Source organism: Strigops habroptila, chromosome Z, assembly GCF_004027225.2.
Source record: "Strigops habroptila isolate Jane chromosome Z, bStrHab1.2.pri, whole genome shotgun sequence".
Lineage (NCBI taxonomy): Eukaryota > Metazoa > Chordata > Aves > Psittaciformes > Psittacidae > Strigops > Strigops habroptila.
In genome coordinates, this window is record NC_044302.2 from 86,074,436 (window position 1) to 86,096,145 (window position 21,710).

Here is a 21,710-nt window from a genome sequence, read left to right on the forward strand (position 1 = left end):
CAACCTGTGTGGTTCGGTTGATACGCTGGAGTGAAGGGATGCCATCCAGAGGGACCCTGACACGCTTGTGAGGTGGGCAGATGCCAACCCTAGGAAGTTTAACCAGGCCAAATGCAAGGTCCTACACCTGGATCAGGGCAATCCCAGGGGCAGCTACAGGTTGGGCAGAGAAGAGATTTAGAGCAGCCCTGCAGAGAAGGACTTGGGGGTGTTGGTTGATGAGAAAATTAACATGAGCCAGCTTCAGTGAAACCAACCATATCCTGGGCTGCATCAAAAGGAGTGTTACCAACGGGTTGAAGGAGGTGATCCTGCCCCTCTACTCTGCTCTCGTGAGACCCCACTTGGAGTATTGTGTACAGTTCTGGTGTCCTCAACATAAAAAGGACATGGAGCTGTTGGAGCAAGTCCAAAGGAGGGCCACAAGAATGATAAGGGGGCTGGAGCACCTCCAGTATGAACACAGGCTGAGGAAGTTGGGGCTGTTCAGCCTGGAGAAGAGAAGGCTGCGTGGTGACCTCATAGCAGCCTTCCAGTATCTGAAGGGGGTCTATAAGGATGCTGGGGACGGACACTTCCTTAGGGACTGTAGTGGTAGGACAAGGGGTGAAGGATTCAAACTTAAACAGGGGAAGTTTAGATTAAATACAAGGAAGAAGTTCTTTACAGTGAGGGTGGTGAGGCACTGGAATGGGTTGCCCAAGGAAGTTGTGAATGCTCCATCCCTTGCAGCGTTCAAGGCCAGGCTGGACAGAGCCTTGGGAGACATGGTTTAGTGCGATGTGTCCCTGCCCATGGCAGGGGGTTGGAACTAGATGATCTTAAGGTCCTTTCCAACCCTTACTATTCTATGATTCTATGATTCTATGATTTATTGCAGGAACCATTTATCTTTTCTTTCCTTCAACTCCCTCTCTATGAATGTTTTTCAACTTCCTCCCTTGCTGCTCCCTCTAGGAACTCTTCATATATCTAGGAACAGCTTGCCTTTGGCCAAGAATCATTAGAAATTGTAGTTACCCTGTTGCTTCTACAGAAGTCAGGAGCAGCAACTGCTCTAACACTTTGGACCCAAAAGCAATATGCATCAGAAAGGATGTTAGAGAATCCTTCATAAGAACAGCAACCTAAATCTTAGCAAAGCTACCATAAAAAATTACCTAAAAGATAACTAGAACTTTAGCCCTACCCCATCACAATATCCTGATCCTGTTCCTAACTACACTGAAGACTGAAAAACAGCCTCAAGCCTCATTTAATTCCAGAACAGTTTGTAAAACAACTTTATAGAAGTTTAATGAGGAAACATTTTTTCCAGACATAGGTCTCATCTTTCAAGTCCATTATCCACTCTTACAGCCCAGCTGAAGCCAACAGGAGAGTTTACTTTGGTAAGAATAACAAATGTAACAGTATGAGTAAAGCTGCAGAGAGCTAGATATGTACACTGCTGATCATGACTGTGAACGTTTCAGGTTTAGTCCCTAAACCTAATCCAGAATAATGTTGTAAGGTTTTGCCAGTCCTTACCTTCATAAACCCTTATTACATCACAAAGTTTTGTCCTCGGCTTCCAGTCTACTGTTTAAAAATATTTTAATTTACTTCTTTTTTCAATTTAATTTATTTATGACTTCTTTATTTTCCATGTGTTTTGCTTCTATTCCACACTGATACCCACATCTTTTCCTCTTTCAGCCTTTAAACATTGTCTCCTTCTTAAGATTGCTGTCATCATCTTAAGCACAATAAAATTGTTGAAGAGTTGCTTAGGGATATGGAAGAGAAAAATTCATGAAGAATTTTGTTAATCATTTTATACATAGAATGTACAACATAGAGATCATTTTATGTCAAAGAAAGAAAACCAAAAAAATCAATAAACAAAATAAATTACGGAAATTTACAGCTGTGGACATGTCAGATATTAAGGCTATTTATATTCTCAAATTCTGGAAGAAAAAGAAAACTACACCATATATGGCTACAAAGAAGACAGAGACTCCCTTTTTACGAGGAGTAACATGGAAAAGACAAGGGATAATGGGTACAAGTTATTCCTGGGGACATTCCAGTTGGACACTAGATGAAAATTTTTTACAAGAACAATCAGCCATTGGAACAATCTCCCCAGGGAACTGGTGGACACCCCAGCATTAGACACTTAAGATTCAGCTGGACAGGGTGCTGGGACATCTAGACTAGGCCATGCTTAGCCAAGAAAAGTTGTATTAGATGATCTGTGAGGTCCCTTCCAACTTGGGATTCTATGATTCTATGATATACAACTCTGTATATGGCAGAGAATAGCACACCCAGCAAATGATGAAACACAATTAAGAAGAATACACATCGCCTAGGAGGAGCGCCTTCAATCACAGAACTAGAAAGAAGGGGAACCTCACTGGCTCTCATCCATCTACAGATAAACTGGTAACGACGACAGAGGCTCGCAAATGGCAGAAAATAAACAGACAAGGTTTTGAGGCTATTTCTTTTAACAGAGATTCCAAAATAGAAGAATTTAGCAAAATCTATGGTTTCCCTTTCACATCTTTACTTGGCATCTTGTTGATTCTCTAATGTTGCAGAGCATTTTCAGGGCAAGCAATAGCAGAGGCGTAGAGGAGGGATTATTCCAGCATACCTTTGCCCTGTCAGAAGCATATTGGCACAGAAGTCTGCATCTGAGTATTAGCTTGTACCTGCTTTGTGGTATGACTGCCCTTTAGGTAATAAGTGTACAAGCGATTTCCCTCTTCCTTTACAGCTTACTTTTAATCTAGCTGGAAGTTCTATGGATAAGGGTAGGAATAGTAGCAAACAGTGTATGTACTGATATTGGTAGAATTCCTGAGGAAGAAATGCCCTGCCAAAAGCGAAAGAGAAGGCTTGCTGAGCAGAGTGCTTTGAAACAGGAAAGCAAATCCTGGCAATGTATGAGAAAGAAGACGAGACAAAGCACTGTGACTTTGAAGACTGACACACAGTTTTGTGGATTACATTGCAAAAGCAACTGCTTTCCTCTCAACAGTGATTCTTATCCATGCAGGAGCTGGACTATCACCTTTTGCAACACTATGTCATAGTCTACCTCTTTTTCTCTATCAGTATGTGGCTGCATCCAGTTCTATATATAGCTTTGACAAAGATATAACCATGTGTCCTACCAATACTATGCACTATATAATATATTGCAAATACACAAACTATTGTCAACACTGGGAGCTACCACTGTTTCTACGGTGATCTTTGCCAACTGTATGCATCAAATAGGTAACTAAAATACTTTGTCATTTAAATGAGTCAGCTTTTTTCTTTCACTTGTTTCATCTCTCCATCTCTCCTTTGACTATCCAGTCAATTTCTAACATCTTTTTTTGAGGAGCTTGCTTTAAAAAAAAAAAAAAGAAAAGAAAACCTTCAATTCTCTGCTTTCCCTCAAAGCACTGCTCCTGCCAAAGGAGCTGTGAATAAAAGCCAGCTTTCATTGCTTCTCAAACATCTTCCATGCTTTCTGACTCCACCAGATCTGTTTCACATACGCCTTCCTGGGTAAGACATCAGTATCATCTCCTCTTCACAGCACTGCCATGGATTGATACTATCACTTACACAATGCTCCCATCTCCTATCTGGTTAATTAGAAATATGCAATTCATCTCAGACTGAAACAATAACCTTACAAGAGATTCTATAAGACCAAATGCCAAGCCAGCTGGCTATATTTTCTAATGAAGTATCCAGTTATGCTTTCTAGTCAGGAATTGGGTCCAATAGTGTATATCACAGAATTATTATCTTCTACAGTGTTCCACACAAGCAGCCTGTGATCCTCTGGTTTCCAACTCTCCTCTATCTACATACTCCACACAACAAACGCCGTATATATGGCAAAAAGAGCTCAACTTCCCAGAACAGCTTTGCTGCCTTTAGCAGAGTTAGTTCAGGCATGAGTATATACTTTATAAAAACAGGAAAATGCACTCCTGGATCAAACATCCCTTCACATCCTCTGACAGTGAGATGCCTTGTTGTGACAGACCGGCTTTGGATCAGTGCCTGCAGGGAACACATTAGCCACTTTCTTCCAATAGTAAGTAAACAGCCATACTTCATGCATGGCCTCCAAAGGAAGGTCCTTTGCAGTCTTGTTTGTACTGACAGCTGCTATTTACATACCTTTGAGAATGGCAATGAGTCTCACACTGTCTCAGTCTCCATATAAGTCAATAGGGCTGCAAGAGTTATAAATCAGGAAATAATATTTCTTGCAAATAAGCCCAGAGTATTTAAAATAATCCTAAATAAGACAGCGTGATTATTTCTCAAAATAGCAGTAAAGAGAATGGATTGCCTGGAAAGCTGGATTTCAGTTCATCCAGATGTGTGCAATGGAATCATTTTTGTTTTCTTACAGCTATTAAAAAGTTATCCATCTTAGCTTTCACCATGGAAAATTACTAAACTCAGGGGCTAGTCATGAATGGCACTAGAATCAATTTAATAGAGACAAAAATATGTCTGAGACAAAACTGATTTAGAGACAGGAATGATTTATAATGCTCTTTCCCCAGTATCGGCTGTTCTTTCCATTGCAGTCACTTTAATCTCAAATATCCGTAATGTGGCATGCAGCTAAAAGAAAACTCCATGGCTTGCTTGAAAAGACAGGGAGAAAAAAATTCTCAAGCATTAGGATACAAAAATATGAAATAAGTACTTATTTATTTTTTTTCTACCACACATGACCAACATTACTGGAATGTTTTCACCAACTGAGCAGACAAAAAAGCAGTGTTTTCTGTGTACTGAGACAGGACAGTGCTCAAACATTCTTATGTCTCTTCTAGTAGACAGCACTCCACATAAAGCCAAAAAATAAAAGATGGCAAAACAATGTTTGGAATCACACACTTTGCCAGATGTTCCTCTGTGAAAGCACAACTGTAGGTAACAAGTAAACTAACATTATGGAGGAAAGATGTTCATCTGTCGTGCTTTCCATCACCTTCATCTGCACTGATCCGTTCTAGATTTCCAGCCTTAGTCTACTCCTCTCAACATAGGAAAGTTTAATCTTCTATTTACCTATTCATCAGTAGAGTTCTAAAATACTGCTGCAAAATAGCATGTTTAGATCATCACAGTAAATTATTCCCATGAGGGTGTTTACAAGTGAAAACTGGAAGAACATTTTAAGAGCTTTTTTCCCCCCTTTCTTCTTTGATGTAAGAGTTACGCTGCTTGAAAACAATGCCAGACTTAGCATTGGATGGAATCCTCCACTCGGTAGAGATCAAATCATGGGAGAGGTAACAAAAAATTCAGTCCCTTGATAAATTAAATCCTTGGCATCTCCACTCAAACAGCCAGCAAGGATCTCAGTTAAAGCCAAACATAGTAGCAGTGTTTCTCTGTGATGCAAATTCATCTTCACGATGATCTGGATCAAGACAATCTAAAAGATTTTCAGTTATTTACAAAATGGACATTTTGAAAGAAAAGAAATGAAACTGAGATGAAAAAGATCAATAGAGGAAATTACAGTACAGTCCCTGCAAGCAAAAGCATGGTCTCTGGAGAACATGAGAGTCCATCAGCCTCGCCAGTGACTTGGGAAGCACCTGAACAATGTAAAGGGGGTTAGCAGTTGACTAGCACCATTTGTAAAAACATCAGGAAGTTGCCAATGTATGAGTATTGATTTTATTGTCTGGAAAGAGTAAAACAGGTGAGCTGTGGGAGACAAAACTTTATACCAGTGTGCAATACTTGCCCTGAAATTACCAGGTTCCTCCTCTTTTAAGATACAGATGAGAAGTGGACTTCTGTGCTGGGATCTGTCCACATTATCACAGGAATGATTCTTCCCTTGGGAAATGCTATTTTGACATACCTTTTTCTTAGATCACTGCTTTGCAATGTCTCCAACGTCTCCACTGACCCTCTGAGCCTCAAGCTCACTTTTTTGAATATTGACAATACTCATGCTGGCATATGGAGAGCTCAGAGGGGATTAACAATGAGAGAGCAGTCAAGATCCATTGGTGTCTGATAATCTTCCTTTATTGGAAAAAGGGGGTTTCCACCAGTAAGGTCATTGCTTCAACAGATTGTGTAAAGAAGACAGTGGAGGGTGGGTAGTATGCAAACTAGGCTGCTCCCTGTTGAAGTATGTGAACAAAAGAACGACAGAGACCATGATAAAAGTTGATCGTGTAAGTAAAAAGGCCAAACCACTACCACATGCCTGATGAAAAGGCAGGAAAGATGTTGTCCAAACCAGGACTCCCAGGAGAGATGAGATCACACTAAGCGGGGGAGGAGGGTACGTACAGGATGTTGTTTTGTAACTGTCTAGTGTTTTCCAGAGTAAAAGTGATTGTGGCTTGGCTAAGCCCAAGTTCCTCGCCTGCCCACTACTTCATCTCTAAAGACTAGAAACAAGAGCTCCACCATCAGGTAGGCTCTCTGGAAAGGCACTGGAGCAGCATGGTGCTAAGAACACCTACTGTCAGCTGTTCTGGGAGACCCAGCCTGTCCATGATGATGGAGCTGTCTGTACAAGAGTTGTAATACTGCCTCAGAGTCCTGAGGCACAGACCTAGGCTATGCCCAGTATCCAAAACCCAGAAGTTCAATCAAACTGATTTTGTTGTCAAAGGTCCACTCTCATAGGGAGGAAAGGGTTTCACTGTAGCATTCTGCTTCCAAGATAAGTCTTCATGCAAAGGAAGTCAACTCATCTTGCTTACTGAAGGTACAGGCTAACAATTATGCCATTCTGAGAGTCAGGAGCATTTTTACATAATATTTCGAGTGCTAGTTTGCTAGATTCTTTATTTGTGTTGAATTCTTTCTGTAAGGAGTCAGTTTTAGAAGAGATTTTAGCAATTTCTAACTTTTCCGGCAGTAAGTTAATCCAGGCTGCTCTCAGAGGCCCTTCTTCCTTTACTGATTTCTCATTTCTCATGTGCTATCCACTCTACTGTAAATTCTATTATCTTAATCTCAGAGTATTCATTTCATTTTCCAGTATTGCTTTTCTTATCTTTTACACTCTCAACTTCAATATGTAATTTTTCTATTTCTCCTATGCACTTAATGTTTGATTCAATGGCTGTATTTCCTCCTAGCTCTACATATTACTTTTCCTGGTTCTCTATTTTACAGGTCCTTCTAGACTGTTAGTTTTTGCAGACTCAGCTCCCTTGAAGAACAGCCTCCATTTCCATAGCTATCAATGTTCTATTCAGAGTATGAGGGACAGCATGCGTGGATGGTTATGGCAATACTCTTGATACTAATTCTTCCTTTATTCTTTATCTTCTGTTTATCCCTTCAAACATGTTATTCTGTCTTGTCAAGTTTTCTTTAATGCTAGTAAACTTTCCTTTGGTATAATTTAATACTTTTGTTCTCTTTTGTCTTACTGTTGGCTTAATTATAAGTTTAATTAAGTTCCATAAATAAAACACTCATACTCTGTCTTATTAATGGTTCTACTTGACAGTATTAGACATGCTTCTTGCTTCAGTTAGAAAATCATATCACAAAAGTGAGACAATGTTCAATTGAAACAAATTGCACATCACCTGTTTTGTAAGCAAACCCATTGCCTTGTCTCGTTTGGCAGAAATAACCCTCCAAAACTCTCTATTCCCTTATTTTCTAAGTTGTTACTACACATTCTCTGATAATATAATGTATTAAGACCAATGTAGGCCTTTTAATTAAGGCTTTGAAGTCTGCAAACTTGCAGAAGGATTTAGGATTTCTGTCTGTTTCCTATCCCAGTCCCCTACAAAGCAAGATATTTTCCTTTTGAATGCTATTTTTTGCTCTTTCTTTCAGAGTTCCATCCAGCTCTGTTACTTTTCATCTGTAAAGGTTCTTATCTGTCTGTGCCTGAATATCAAGTTTTTTCTTTCTTTGGTATTGATGCAATTTTTGTAATTACAACATGGGAGGAAGGTCTTGAGTTATTTTAGTTTCCAAATTGAGATGCATAAATAAAATATCTGTCTGAACAAAGCAGTTTGGGGCAGAAAGTGTCTTATTCTTTTTTAATAATTTATTATGTTATGCCAGAGAGAGACTCTTAATCAGGGACTATAGTGACAGGACAAGGAGTAATGGGTTTAAACTTAAACAGGGGAAGTGCAGGTTAGATATAAGAAAGAAGTTTTTTATTGTGCTGGTGGTGAAGCACCGGAACAGGTTTGCCAGAGAAGTGGTAAATGCTCCATCCCTGGAAGTGTTCAAGGCCAGGCCTCGCAGAGCCTTGGATGACATGGTCCAGTGTTAGGTGTCCCTGCCCATGTCAGGGGGTTGGAACTAGGTGATCTTAAGGTCCTTTCCAACCCAAACCATTCTATGACTCTATGTCAACTTATTGTTATTATGCAAATTAGGCCACATTACTAAACACTTTCAGTTAGAACAGCTCAGTGATCAATTGCTTGGGATAATCAGAGCTCTGAGAAAGCTATTCTGTTTTCTTATGCCCTTCCCAAAAAACAGCTTTTAATAGTCAACACATGCTCGCTACCAATGAAATGAATGGATCTTCAAAGTTCATTAGGATGATCCATTCCTTAGGTTGCCAGGAAGTTCTCTGAGGCCCCACACATGATGTGCACCAGTCTCACTGCAATCCCAGTATCTATTGACCTAGACACCAGAGAGAGCATAAGGACAAGAACAAAACTGTGTGGTGTCCTGGGTCCAGCTCTTATTGTTCCACAGTGACTGGAAATGAAATGACACTTGGCTGAGGCATCAAGTTCACTGGGGGGGCAGAAGCATCAAGAACTGCAAGCTGTTTGTTATCCAGCTGACTTCCTAAAAGCACAAAGAAATGGACCAAATGTTTAGCTAGCAAGATAGATCTGAAGACAGATCATCAAGACATATAGAGTGCATATAAGGACAGTCTGCATTGAAGAAGAGTACCTTACACATCATTAGGACCGTGCCATGCATGTAGTCACCTATACAGGTGGATGAAACAGCACAAAGGAATCACACAAATACTAACTAATCCATATGCATTTTTTCTTGCTGTCTCTGGTCCCTTTGCAACAAAGATCCAAAGCATAGATTTGTCCAACAGAACATACATGTAAAGTCATCACAACTTATCTACTGCTCTGACCTAGTCAGCTGAAGGCAAATTTATAGTGCCATAATAATCCTTTAGAGTTATAAGTGAATATATTTGCCAGACAGTACTTTTAGGGATAGTTACAACAGACAGCAAAAAGCAAATATTCGATGAGAGTTTATGGGCACAACAGCACGTAAAAAACAACAGGCTGCAAATCTCAGTATTACACTAAGGTGAAGGTTTTCCAGACATCGAAATCAAATAAGAATGCAGGTTCCTTGGGCATTTAACAGATAACATCTAAACCAGAGCAAGGGCTGAGGAGGAGCTGTGTGTTTGCAATAACAGGAGTTATCTTCCAAATCCGTTATCAGCTGTCAACTGTATTTTCAGATTTTTCAGTTCCCACTGATATCATAGGAGAGAGCAGAGCTTCTATTTGGAGCCATTTTGGTCCCTTTTACACTCTGTCAGGGGGCGAGGGAAGGGGAAAGAGAGAGAAAAGGAGCATAGGAAGAGAGAAAGGCGCTTAGAGCATAAAGTGGATTTCTACCTACTGTCTTAATTTTCACCATTAAACACGCACAAATAAACTTTACTGTTCATTCTTTGAATGCCTCTTAATGCCTAATCAAGATAGAGCCCCATTTTTTATAGCAGGGGAAAGAGGATGTAAGCTGTGAGTGGGCAAAGAACAGGGAGCTTGCAGGCATACTACACTGGAAGGTCACTCACCATAGACCACCAAACAAGAGAGTGGCATTATTTAGGATAAAACTCATTATGCCAACTCAGTGCCCTTTTCCACATCGTGACATATCCCTGAGTTAATGGAGTTAACCTTTTGTTACAAGAGAGGACACCTGAAATTGAGAAAATACAGCTAAAAAGAGCTATAAAATTTTTCTACAACCCAGGCTCTAAAGGACATTTTTTTTTTTTTCATTAGTGGAAAATTAATGGGTTTATGTCTATAGAACTGGCAAGAACATCTTGCCTATGAATGCAAGACTAACATTTTTACTTTATCTTTTGTAAGTGAAAAACATATACCAAAAATTAAACTCGGGGATCTTGGAGATGACTTCCGATGGGAAATGACATAAAACTACCATTAAGAAATTACTTGATTTTGAAGAAGAATAAACAAAGATTCCAGACATTTTTTTATGATGGACTTGGTAATGTTCTGTTCCAGCTGTTGTTAATGGCTACAAAGACACAGTTTTCTACCCTGCTGAATGCACGGAAAACCAGTGGCCTTCACACAATGAGAGCCAGTCAAAAGCACTGCTTTACATTCACACTTCATAGGCTACCCTGACTTGTCTCAGCTGCCCAGAGCTTAAATGCAGCTGTGGCAACTACCAATAAGAAATACAGCATCATAGCAACCTTGGTTTTTGCCATCAGTTTGCAATAGCTGAAGACTTGTTTCGTTCTACTTTGGAAGAATTCCCTAGTAAGAAGTGAAGCCAGTTGTTCTTCTGCTTATAAGTCACATCACGATATAAAGCAGGAGAAGGATTTATAATTGATAACAAACGATTTCCACAGATGTGACCGGCAAAGTGAGTAAAGACAGATGCCTGCAGCTCTCGGTGACATTGTATCTTCACTAAGCTACATTTACCTCCTGTGGACACTAACAAGTTTTCATCTAAAAGAGTGGTATTCTTTCATACTACATGGCCTCTTCAAGTTACATGAGCTGCTGTAGATTTCTAATGCTTTGCTTGATAACAAGAGAGTTTGCAAACAAAAACTCTTTTTGGTCTTTACAACATGCTGTGCATTTTTCTCTTTCATCTCTGGTTGTCTCTAAAGAAATTCAATGAGCAGGGCAAAGGAAATCGGCAGAGCATAATACAGCCATTAACGTATCAACTGTAGTGTGTGTGTGTTTATGAACCTGTCACTCAGAGATTAGACCAGACGTGCTTCTCTCATCAAAGGCTTCAAAGTCAAGCCTGAATACTCAGCTGACTTTCCCAAGATGGGATTCTCCTACTCGCAAAACAAATATGTCATTTCTGTCTGTGCTTGAGAACCTTCTCATATAATGCCACATCAAGTATAATTAGTTGCATTATTGAATCCAACTGCTTCAGCATCAAATTCTCTAGTAAATTCCAGTTCCAGTGTGGCTGACTTGCTGCCTTGTAATTTACTGACAGAAGACATTAAGGCATCTTTTCCATGTGTATTAGGACTGCTCTGAGTTCATTTACAGTTCCAGTAAACTGTAACCTAGCACAGCCTGATATCCTAGAGCATTAACTGTAACACTGTACTCCTAGGCCAGGTGCTGGGTTACAATACAATTTTTGGCAAGTTGCTTAACATTTCAGATAATCTTTCTTCTAAACTTACCATCCCTATATTTACTATACTTACTTCACAAGAATTTTGTAAAGTTCAATTAATATTAGTAAATCTTCTGGTTTAGATAGCAAGCCCTGTTGAAATACAAAGTATTATCGCACCTACTAAAGCTACTTCACAAAGGGCCATTTATGGCTATATCTAACCAGTAGTGCTGGAATCATGTTTAGTCACTTTTTTAATCTGGTCGGTAGAAGCTAGACTGCTTGCACAACAAATAAAACTACCAGCTCTATGAACCTTCCTGCTTACAGGTCATAAAGTTTGATTCCATATTTTTAAATGTGGCAATTTTTCTTTCTTTCAGTTCCCAGCTTATTTAGAGCAACACTTTTCATTAGATAGAATAGAAATTCAGTTTTTGCTAGCAAAGCTAAAAATATGTTCTTCTCCGGTCACCCTGTTTGCTTTTAACGTCTGTGTTTGAAGTCCTACATAAAGTCAAAGAATGAAGTCATTTAAGGTGTGACATGGAGGGAAAATGTTACGGGCTTTAGCTGTTCATGGGAAAGTACACAACATCAGCAGTGATATAGTAGTTAGCAGCATCTACAAGGTACATTGTATACCCTTTACTGAAATTATTTGCTCTTTGAAAGACAGAAACTAATAGCTGAAGGCACTCGACTCCAGCATTGCAGAGACAGCCAGGGACTGAGAGCAGTAATGCAACACAAATGATCAATTTTCAACCTGTGAAAATTCCTACCAAAGAAACAAAAAGTAAGTTAATATTGATCTACACTCACAGACCTGAAAGATCATCCATTTCTGTTTAACTGGTGTGAAAATTTCCTTTCTTACCTTTACTCTCCATTGTTTGCTAAACTCAACATCTGCCACACACATTCACCTCATAATCACAAAAGATGATCAAAAATTTGTTTTAGCCTCCAGCCAAGGCTAGAAGAACGTAGTGATATTAGCTGATATGAGTCAGAAAATGCCGAGTTCCAGTTTGATTTGCATAAGGACATGGTGAGCTTATGAGGACTGGGAACTGCATTGCAAATCCCTAGCAAGCTCTCCATAAGACTCAAAATAGTATGATTACATAAATGCACGTGAACAAGCACAATCCTGCATGATGGATGCTGTCAGTAATCATCTTTCTTCTTTACAGAGACAGTGCAATATTTCAAACCAGTTCATCATTTGCACTTTGCGAATGTACTAGAAAACCAACCTTTAAACACTGGATAACAATGTATGCAATAGTTCAAGAGTACAGTTTATGGCTTGACAATTAGTAGTATTGCATCATAATATAGCAAACTTCATTTGTGATTAAGGAAGAAGGTAAGCAGAAGGTAAAGAAATTGTTTAGAGTTGTAGTTGCCTAATGACCCTAACTAATCCAAAGAAAACTGTTTTATTGTTCTCATCTGGTCTCTCATAGTGTTGTCAAGTCACAGGATTTTACCAAGAATATTCCAGGACATTATAATTTTCTTCAAATCCCATTTCACAAGGAATCTCAGTTTGTGTCTTTCAAGCAGGAGCATTTAATGCTTCCCTTAAGAACTCAACTTGCATGGAAACCTGAAAGCATCCAAAGAATTCATCCTTCCTGCAGAATTTAAGCAGACAGCATCTACTTCTACAGGCCTCCTTTGATGAGAAATAGATTCTAGAGGAGGGTCCTGATCAGGTTAAAATGAAGCCACAGGTTAGGTATCATAGGTCTCAAATGAAGTTTCCTGTGCTGAAGTTTAGAGATGCACATCTCTCATGTCTTTAAAGTTCAAAAGCAAAGCATGGTATGTTTTATGATGTGCTGAGTCATGATTTTGATAACGAGGTGGTTGGTGACAGCCAACATGACTTCACTAAGGGGAAATCCTGCCTGACCAATTTGGTGACCTTCTATGATGGAGCCACAGAACTGATGGACACAGGCAGAGCAGTGGACGTCATCTACCTGGACCTCTGCAAAGCGTTCAACACTGTCCCGCATGACATCCTTGTCTCTAATCGATTTGATAGAATGACCACTCGGTGGATAAAGAATTGGCTCGATGGCCGCATGCAAAGAGTTGTGGTCAATGGCTTGATGTCCAGTTGGAAACCTGTAACGAGTGGTGTCCCTCAGGGATTAGTGTTGGGACCAGTCCTGTTCAACATCTTTGTCAGCGACATGGACAGTGGAATTGAGTGCGCCCTCAGCAAGTTTGCCGATGACACCAAGCTGTGTGGTTTGGTTGATACGCTGGAGGGAAGGGATGCCATCCTGAGGGACCTTGACACGCTTGTGGGGTGGGCAGATGCCAACCCTAGGAAGTTTAACAAAGCCAAGTGTAAGGTCCTACACCTGGATCAGGGCAATCCCAGGCACTGCTACAGGTTGGGCAGAGAAGAGATTCAGAGCAGCCCTGCAGAGAAGGACTTGGGGGTGTTGGTTGATGAGAAGCTTAACATGAGCCGGCAGTGTGCGCTTGCAGCCCAGAAAGCCAACCGTATCCTGGGCTGCATCAAAGAAGCGTGACCAGCAGGTCGAAGGAGGTGATCCTGCCCCTCTACTCTGCTCTCGTGAGACCCCACTTGAAGTATTGTGTACAGTTCTGGTGTCCTCAACATAAAAAGGACATGGAGCTGCTGGAGCAAGTCCAGAGGAGGGCCACAAGGATGATAAGAGGGCTGGAGCACCTCCCGTATGAAGACAGGCTGAGAAAGTTGGGGCTGTTCAGCCTGGGGAAGAGAAGGCTGCGTGGTGACCTCATAGCAGCCTTCCAGTATCTGAAGGGGGTCTATAAGGATGCTGGGGAGGGACTCTTCCTTAGAGACTGTAGTGGTAGGACAAGGGGTAATGGGTTCAAACTTAAACAGGGGAAGTTTAGATTAGATATAAGGAAGAAGTTCTTTACAGTGAGGGTGGTGAAGCACTGGAATAGGTTGCCCAGGGAGGTTGTGGATGCTCCATCCCTGGTGGTGTTCAAGGGCAGGTTGGACAGAGCCTTGGGTGACATGGTTTAGTGTGAGATGTCCCTGCCCATGGCAGGGGGTTGGAACTAGATGATCTTAAGGTCCTTTCCAACCCTTACTATTCTATGATTCTACGATTCTATGATTTTGAAGTCTGTTTACTTAATACCTGGAAGCACTGCATAAGCTCTTGAATAAATATTCAGGCTCTCAAATACAGCCCATCATGTCTTCCCCTTCAAATGAAGCTCAAGCAGCTTTCTTTGCTTGATGGCATTTAAAGGCAAGTGTGCAAGAGGCTGTCTGAGAGTAGTGAGGGCTGTATGCAAGCACCCATGAACTCTTCATTTGGATGAGCTGCAATGGCTGATTCATATGATCTGTGCTTGTGAAGAAACAAACTGTGGGTTAAACACAAAGGAAATTTCTTTTGTAACCTCAGTGTTGATGGTAGGGATTGCAATGCTGACGTGGCTGAGCAGAGTTCTGCTCATTATGAGCATGCATAAATACAAATACATGTATGTAATGTTTTGCAAAAACACCGAGCAGGGATTTTAATACTTTTTAAAAAATTAGTGAACTCACAGGTGCATCTCAAACTCCCCTGAGAGTGTCTCTGCCACTCTCTGTGTCTTTTCAGGACCAACAGCAGCTTTGTGTGTTTCACCTGCCTTTGTCATAAAGTCCCAAAGTATAAGGTCCTAGAATCTCCCCATTTTATGAAGATAAAAATGAACTGCCACAAGGCCATCTGGTATTGCCAGAAAGGGAAGCTAGAGAGGCACACAGCTTTGAAGTAGCCTGGAATCTTTATTTTTTCTGAAAAGCCATGGTGATGGCCACGCTGAAAATAAAGGGCTGTAGCTAGGAAGAAGGCACACAGTGTGTTGCAGCTACACTAGAAAATCTTTTGTGTCCAATTCTTTTCTTTTTATAGTTATGAATGCTTCTCACCAATAGTCTTGAACATCACAGAGAATGGCAGTGTTTAGAAAAAAAATCAGTGTGCTAGGAGCCTTGAAAGGAATTTGGAACATATTGTTTACTGGATGTTAGCAGCTACTTGAAATTGAACTTTTTCTGTGTGTATACATTACCATCCTCCAATCCCACAGGAATTATACACAAATATCCAGCCCTACTGATGGAAAACATGACAGAGTGTGTTTGGCAAGGATTTTTCATTCAGAACTGACTTCTTTGCCAGGAGGTTTCAAGGTTCATGCAACACTGTTCATATGGCACCTACCCTTCTGCAAACCATCAGTGTGGCTGAAAAAGCTTCCTGATTACATCACTTCTTTTCATTTTCTTACCATTTACTAAAAGTTTCCTCTGGTGGGAAAATGGTAGGATTGTTAGTCTCAGACACGTTAAATATTCTCACCCAGCCTCCTGTCCAAATTCAAATAGATTTATTGGCAAAACTCAGATTTAATGTGAGCAACAACAGCCCCAACCCGTGATTTGGGTTTTTTTCTATTTCTGGATCTTTAGCTTTTCTGTAGGGGAGTTCGGAGGTGTGTATAGCAAATGTAGGCTGAGCAAAGCCTTAATTTCATTAGCTGTCTTTCACAGGCTTCTTATAGAAACACATGTCCTAAATCATTAAATCACAGAGCTTAGCTTGTGCAATGTTTGTCTCTATGAAGCTAGGAAGCCCAGAAAGCTGGTCCTGTGCAGGATTACTGCCCATGGTTTGGCCCATAATGCCTTTGCAGGTAGTTATTCACAAAATCTGTCACACAATAAATGAAAAGACATCTCTTCAAAATGAGACATTTGTCCACTGTGCAGACATTACAGCTGCACCCTCAGAGTACCTCAAAGTCTGTAGGGTGTGTACGTACACCATGTGTATACATGCTGTACTCATTTTTAATAGTGAAGAATTAAAGAGCAAAGGAATACCTTTCCAGGTATATTTAGGAACCTAATTCCAGAGGAATTAGAAGCACATCAGTAATTTTCACTTCACAGTGGAGAGAAACAAGCTTCACAAGGTACAATGTAGTCCAAGGTTGCTATCATGAATACCCTACAGCCCCCTGAGGGATAGTGGCTCTCCAGTGATCCACACTGTAGCAGGGACACTCCTGTGTGACTGCAGCCCACAGGGGACCCACACCAAGACAGGGGCAACACACAGCAGAGGAAAGGCAGTGAGAAACAGCGTAGGAAGAAAACCTGAAGAAGCAAACAGTAGCAGAAGAAAAGCAGTAAGAAGCAAAGTGCCATAGAACAAAATAAATAAGCAAAGAAAGCAGCAGGAAAAAAAAAGTTATGCATACAACCCCAGACCTCCTATGTCACCTCTCACCTAACTGGGACAGACTGAGCTTAACTCCCAGCACACATTGGGGAAGTCAAGCCCAGGAAAGAGGGAGGGAAAAGTGTTTGGCTCAAGTGACTTTCTGATTGTTCATGTTCTCTTTTTTCTCCTAAGCCCAAATCAGTGATCAGAAGTTGATGTTACCCACACATAAAGTAAAAATACCCAGAGTAGAGATGTTTTGCCAATGACGGTTGCTTGGACGCTTTTGACAAGAAGGTGTGTGCTTCCACAGGGCAGCTCAGCCCAGCAAAGCTCCCATTCCTCTGGATGGGAGCATGTATCTCTCTCCAGTAAAAACGGACCAGGACCCACAGTGCCTGGCTCCCATTAGGTGTCTCAGCCAACAGTTCCCCTTAACTACTGCAACATAAAATGCCATAAAGAGCTTATTAATCAACCAAGCCTAAAGCTGCAGGAGTATTTCCAAATATTCATTTTTAAATTTGGAGAGAAGGGGGAATAAGGAGTTATATTTGGTAGTAAAGAACAACAGCCCAACATTAAAAATATAAATGAATGAGTATGGATATTGTTAAACACAGTTAGGTGATGGTCATGTTACAGGTGAGGTTTAAACACTCAATTTTTCTTTCACTAGGGTCACTAGTAAAACATGCTTTTACTTCAATAGGAGGTGAATGGAGCTCTTAAGTGCAGTTGAACTGTTAGGCCATATGGTCTCTCTCCTTGAAGTTTACTTCATGTTGCAGGTATTTGTTTCTGTTTTGTGTTTGTATTTATATTTTCTTGGCCCACTTAGTGCTCTAAGGAGCCATTTATAAATGGTCATAACACAGTAACCCACAAAATTACAACCCTATAAATTATTCCCTCAGGCACTAAAAGAGCCTGGGAAAATACAAACACAGACAGATTCAAAACTTTTATTTACAAAATTTAGGCCATATTGGTGGGGGGAGGAAAATCATAATTTCAAAAACTGGAAAACTACTTGTCCTATAGGCAGACATCATTGGTGGGTAACTCATCAAATATAAGAATTAGCTGGGCCTTCCATAGTATCTTACAACATCCAAACAGTTTTATCAACAGGAAAAATGAGTAAAATTACATAAAAACAGTGAATATTGCTAAATGACAGTATACTTACTTATTATGTCATTTACGAAGTGAAACACTTCAAAGCCAGGAAATGAATAAAGGATATGTAAATCTTACACTTGCCACATAACAAAAGAAAATACCCTGATGGCCTCTATTGCAACTGTATTCTAGAAAATCACACTCACTGATACATTTGTTCTCAAAGCTTCCCTCTGAGACAACGACATAACATTTTTAATCAGTGAGAAACCAATACACAAAGCAACAAATTTGGAAAGATACCCAGCTTTGTAGACCCGGTGGAGACACGTGAGTGCTCCTAGCTTCTGCATGAAAGGGAGTACCTGAAGTCCCATAAAGCAGTTTGCAGCCCAGAAGAGTGCAAGCAAGAGGGTGATGAGCGCACTTGTTTTATTCAAGTTCCCCATGCAGGTTCCTGAAAGTAGAACATACGTAACTCAGAGACATGGAGCCACGCCATTAGCTCAGGATATTCACAGACCCAATAATTTGGGAATCTACTCAATAAAAGCCTCACAACCAGCTTACACAATGTCTACCCTATGATGCTGTGATAAGGACAAGATTAGCGTGGACCCAACACATTCTGCCACACGAATAAGTGCCTCAAAAACCTGGTAGCTTAACTTGGTCATGTGGCCAGACAATCACTCACCCATACTGAGAAACAAGAAGCCACATGGGAAACTAAGAACAAGACCAGAACACTATGACAAAAAATTGACTTGCAGATTGCCGGTAGGTTCAACTACAACATGTTTCCCAACATGTCGTACACTACTTAGCCTGTCAGATCTGTCAAGACCCCAAAAGAAGATGGTGTGGCTATGGAAAGTCTCCATTTTAAGGTCTAGTCAAGTGATACTAGTTTCTTCACAAGAAGATTTAGACTAGAATCACACACTTCGAACTAATGTTTGCGAGAAGACAAATGTCTCCATGTTAATCCCAGAAACAATAACAACAAGCAAATGCCTTTGTCAGTTGTTTCCAAATGTTTTTTTGACCTCTTAGTCCTGGAGATTATGAATTTCAGATGGATGTACTCGATGCCAAATACGTTAACTCAAATAATTGGTGCCCTGGGGACCCACCTCTCTGGGAGACTGAATTCATCAGTAGACTGTGCTGCAGGACCTGATTTTGGCACACATTAATATGAAATTTAGTTAGGGGAAAGAATCTTAGAATTCACCTTAAATATTCTATGGATTAAATTCATGGCTAGACATTGTTTTTCTAGCTACAGTAGTGCTGTCATAGGATTTGAGGAATGTTTTCTTCCCACTTTTTTCTGAGAAGGATGAAAAGTGGGTGAGAAACCACGTTTTTCACTGGGAGAGCTACTGAAGAGACAGAACATCTGCTGGAGAGACATATGGAGCTGTCTGTCCACCTGCATTTATGGGGAGACTCTGCAGGGTAATATGCTAAGGGATGTTAAGTCTCCACAATCTGCAATAGCTCCAACTCATGTCAGCTCTGAAATAAGGCCCAGGAAAAGAAAGATACATCACAGTTTCCCAGGAGGCTTTGAGCAGAGCATGGAGAAGACAAGGTGCAAATGATCAGATCTCTGCTGAGCACACTTCTCTGCTAAAGCACTGTGCACATTTTGTTCTGGGGCATAACAAAACTTCCTATTCCGTGCTCTCCCAGAAGGTACTGATAAGTTGTTCTTGCCAATAGATTTCTCTGATAAGGGAGAATCTTGCTGGATATTTTGGTTATATTCACAACAGACCCAGGACTGTTTGCTGGCTCTGAGGCCACTCAGCCACTCACAGAGCGCACCACATGTGTCCCACTCCCCATCCACACATGAAACCAGGATAGCAGCATCCTAACCAGCTCCTTGGAATGGCCCCTGGATGATCTCACAGCCAGCAATCCACCGTGAATGTACCAGCTGGCTTGGGCCACAGCCAGGAACTACATGAACAATTTTATTAAGAGAGCTGTATGTCTTACTAATATAGCTACAGAAACTTAGAGCAAACTTGGACCAAATGAAGGTAAAACAGATCTGCTTAAGACCTTCATGCTTATGGATGCAGAACTGTACTCCTTAGACTAAGATTAAAAAATCTCTCTCACCATCCCATAAATCCTCTTCTTGAGTCTGAAACAAAATTTCTTCCAGATCATTTTTTTTCTAATAGCAAACAATTTTAAAACTCAAGTTCTTACATTCACAGAAATTAAAGGTTATGGGTATCATAAAGTTTATGACGTTAAAACTTATAAACCTGTTTTCATATAGAGTGCAGATTGTGTCCAAGTGCCAAGTATACATTCTATTGAATATTTTTATAAAATCAGTTATTTCAGCAGACATTAATTATCAGCATTTGACACCTGTGAGTTTATTTTTATTTGTAAGGGTATGTTAAGCAAAATTCACAGAAATAAGGTGTGATTAACTGGAGGCTGCAGATTGACAGCTTTAAACAACTGTTTTCATAGCAGAGGTTCCATAAAAAAAACTAATCAATGATTGTCTGCAACCTGAAAGCCATGCATTATTAATTTTAAACTTTTTACAGAAAAGTGAAATTATTTATAAAGTAACATATTTAAATGAAACCCCTTGCTTCAGAACTTCTCAAAACAGACCTCCATTAATCAGTTTTTTTAAAGGAAGTTATAAAAATATTTAAATTCATATTTTTCATTATTTGTCAAGTGTCAACAACCCATTTTGCACTATGCAAAATGAAACCTGACGACAACCCACTCCCCAAGGAAACTTCAGTCAAAATGTTGGATATTCCCATGCTACATAGAATCTTACAGGCAACCAGTCACGCGAGAAAACGCAGCAAATATCAGTGCTTTACTGGAAGAATATGCACACAAACAGTAGATTTATCTCCAGAGAATGCACTCCATTTAGGGTTTTAAGGGTTACTACAGAAAGGTAATGGTATCTATTCAAATCTTTCTAACTCGAGTATTCTGATTTCTAGCAGGGTTTTCAGCACAAGTATGCATTTCACTTCCACAACCACCCTAAACCTGGATGGCTCATCAGTCTAGGACAGCTAAGGCAATCTGTAGGTAGGAGCACAAAAGGGAGCATTGTGTTTACCTACCTAAGCCTCCAGCAGCATGCCTGGCCACTTGCACTCTGATGCTTTTCACTCCTGCCTCTTACAGAAAACCTGTCTCTCACCTCCAATCTCTGACACTCTACCTGGAGAATAATTAAATGGTGTTCAAAAGAAATTCAAGTAAATACTTTTAATGTTCATGAGGGCTCTCCACTAGTCTGCTGTAGGAATATGCCAGATGGTTACTGAAAAAAGATAAGTATCCAGACTGCGTGTCCTAGCTGTCTCAACCACTGCCATGGCTTTAGATGAAACTGTTCTTGCAGACTTTCTCTGGAAAATAGTTTCTTTTCATTAGAAAATTATTACAGCTCAAAGCATATGACCCAATTTATGTAAACAATATGTTCCTATGTCTAGGTATAATTTTAAGATCATACTGTCTTTTCATTCACAGCAATAGTTCTACTGAGGAAGACAGCAATTGTGTATAGAAATCTAATACCCTGCCTCAGTTTAGAAAATACACAATTTAGTTGTTATTGTGACAGCTCAGTCCACAAATACTATGGGCAAAACAAGAAAAATCCTCATGTTATCAGAACCCACAGTTTTCATTCTTACATACTGCATATGTTTATATATTTACATATTTTGTCTTCTTTTCTTTCACTGTCCTTTACCATCCTCTTCCCATTCTCTGTCCCCTCCACTGAGTAAATGCTAAGCTTTTATTTTTGTGCTATGCTCCTTCCAGTAATAATATAAACAGTCCCCTAACTTAACTGAATGAGGTTAACATTTGAAACAACCA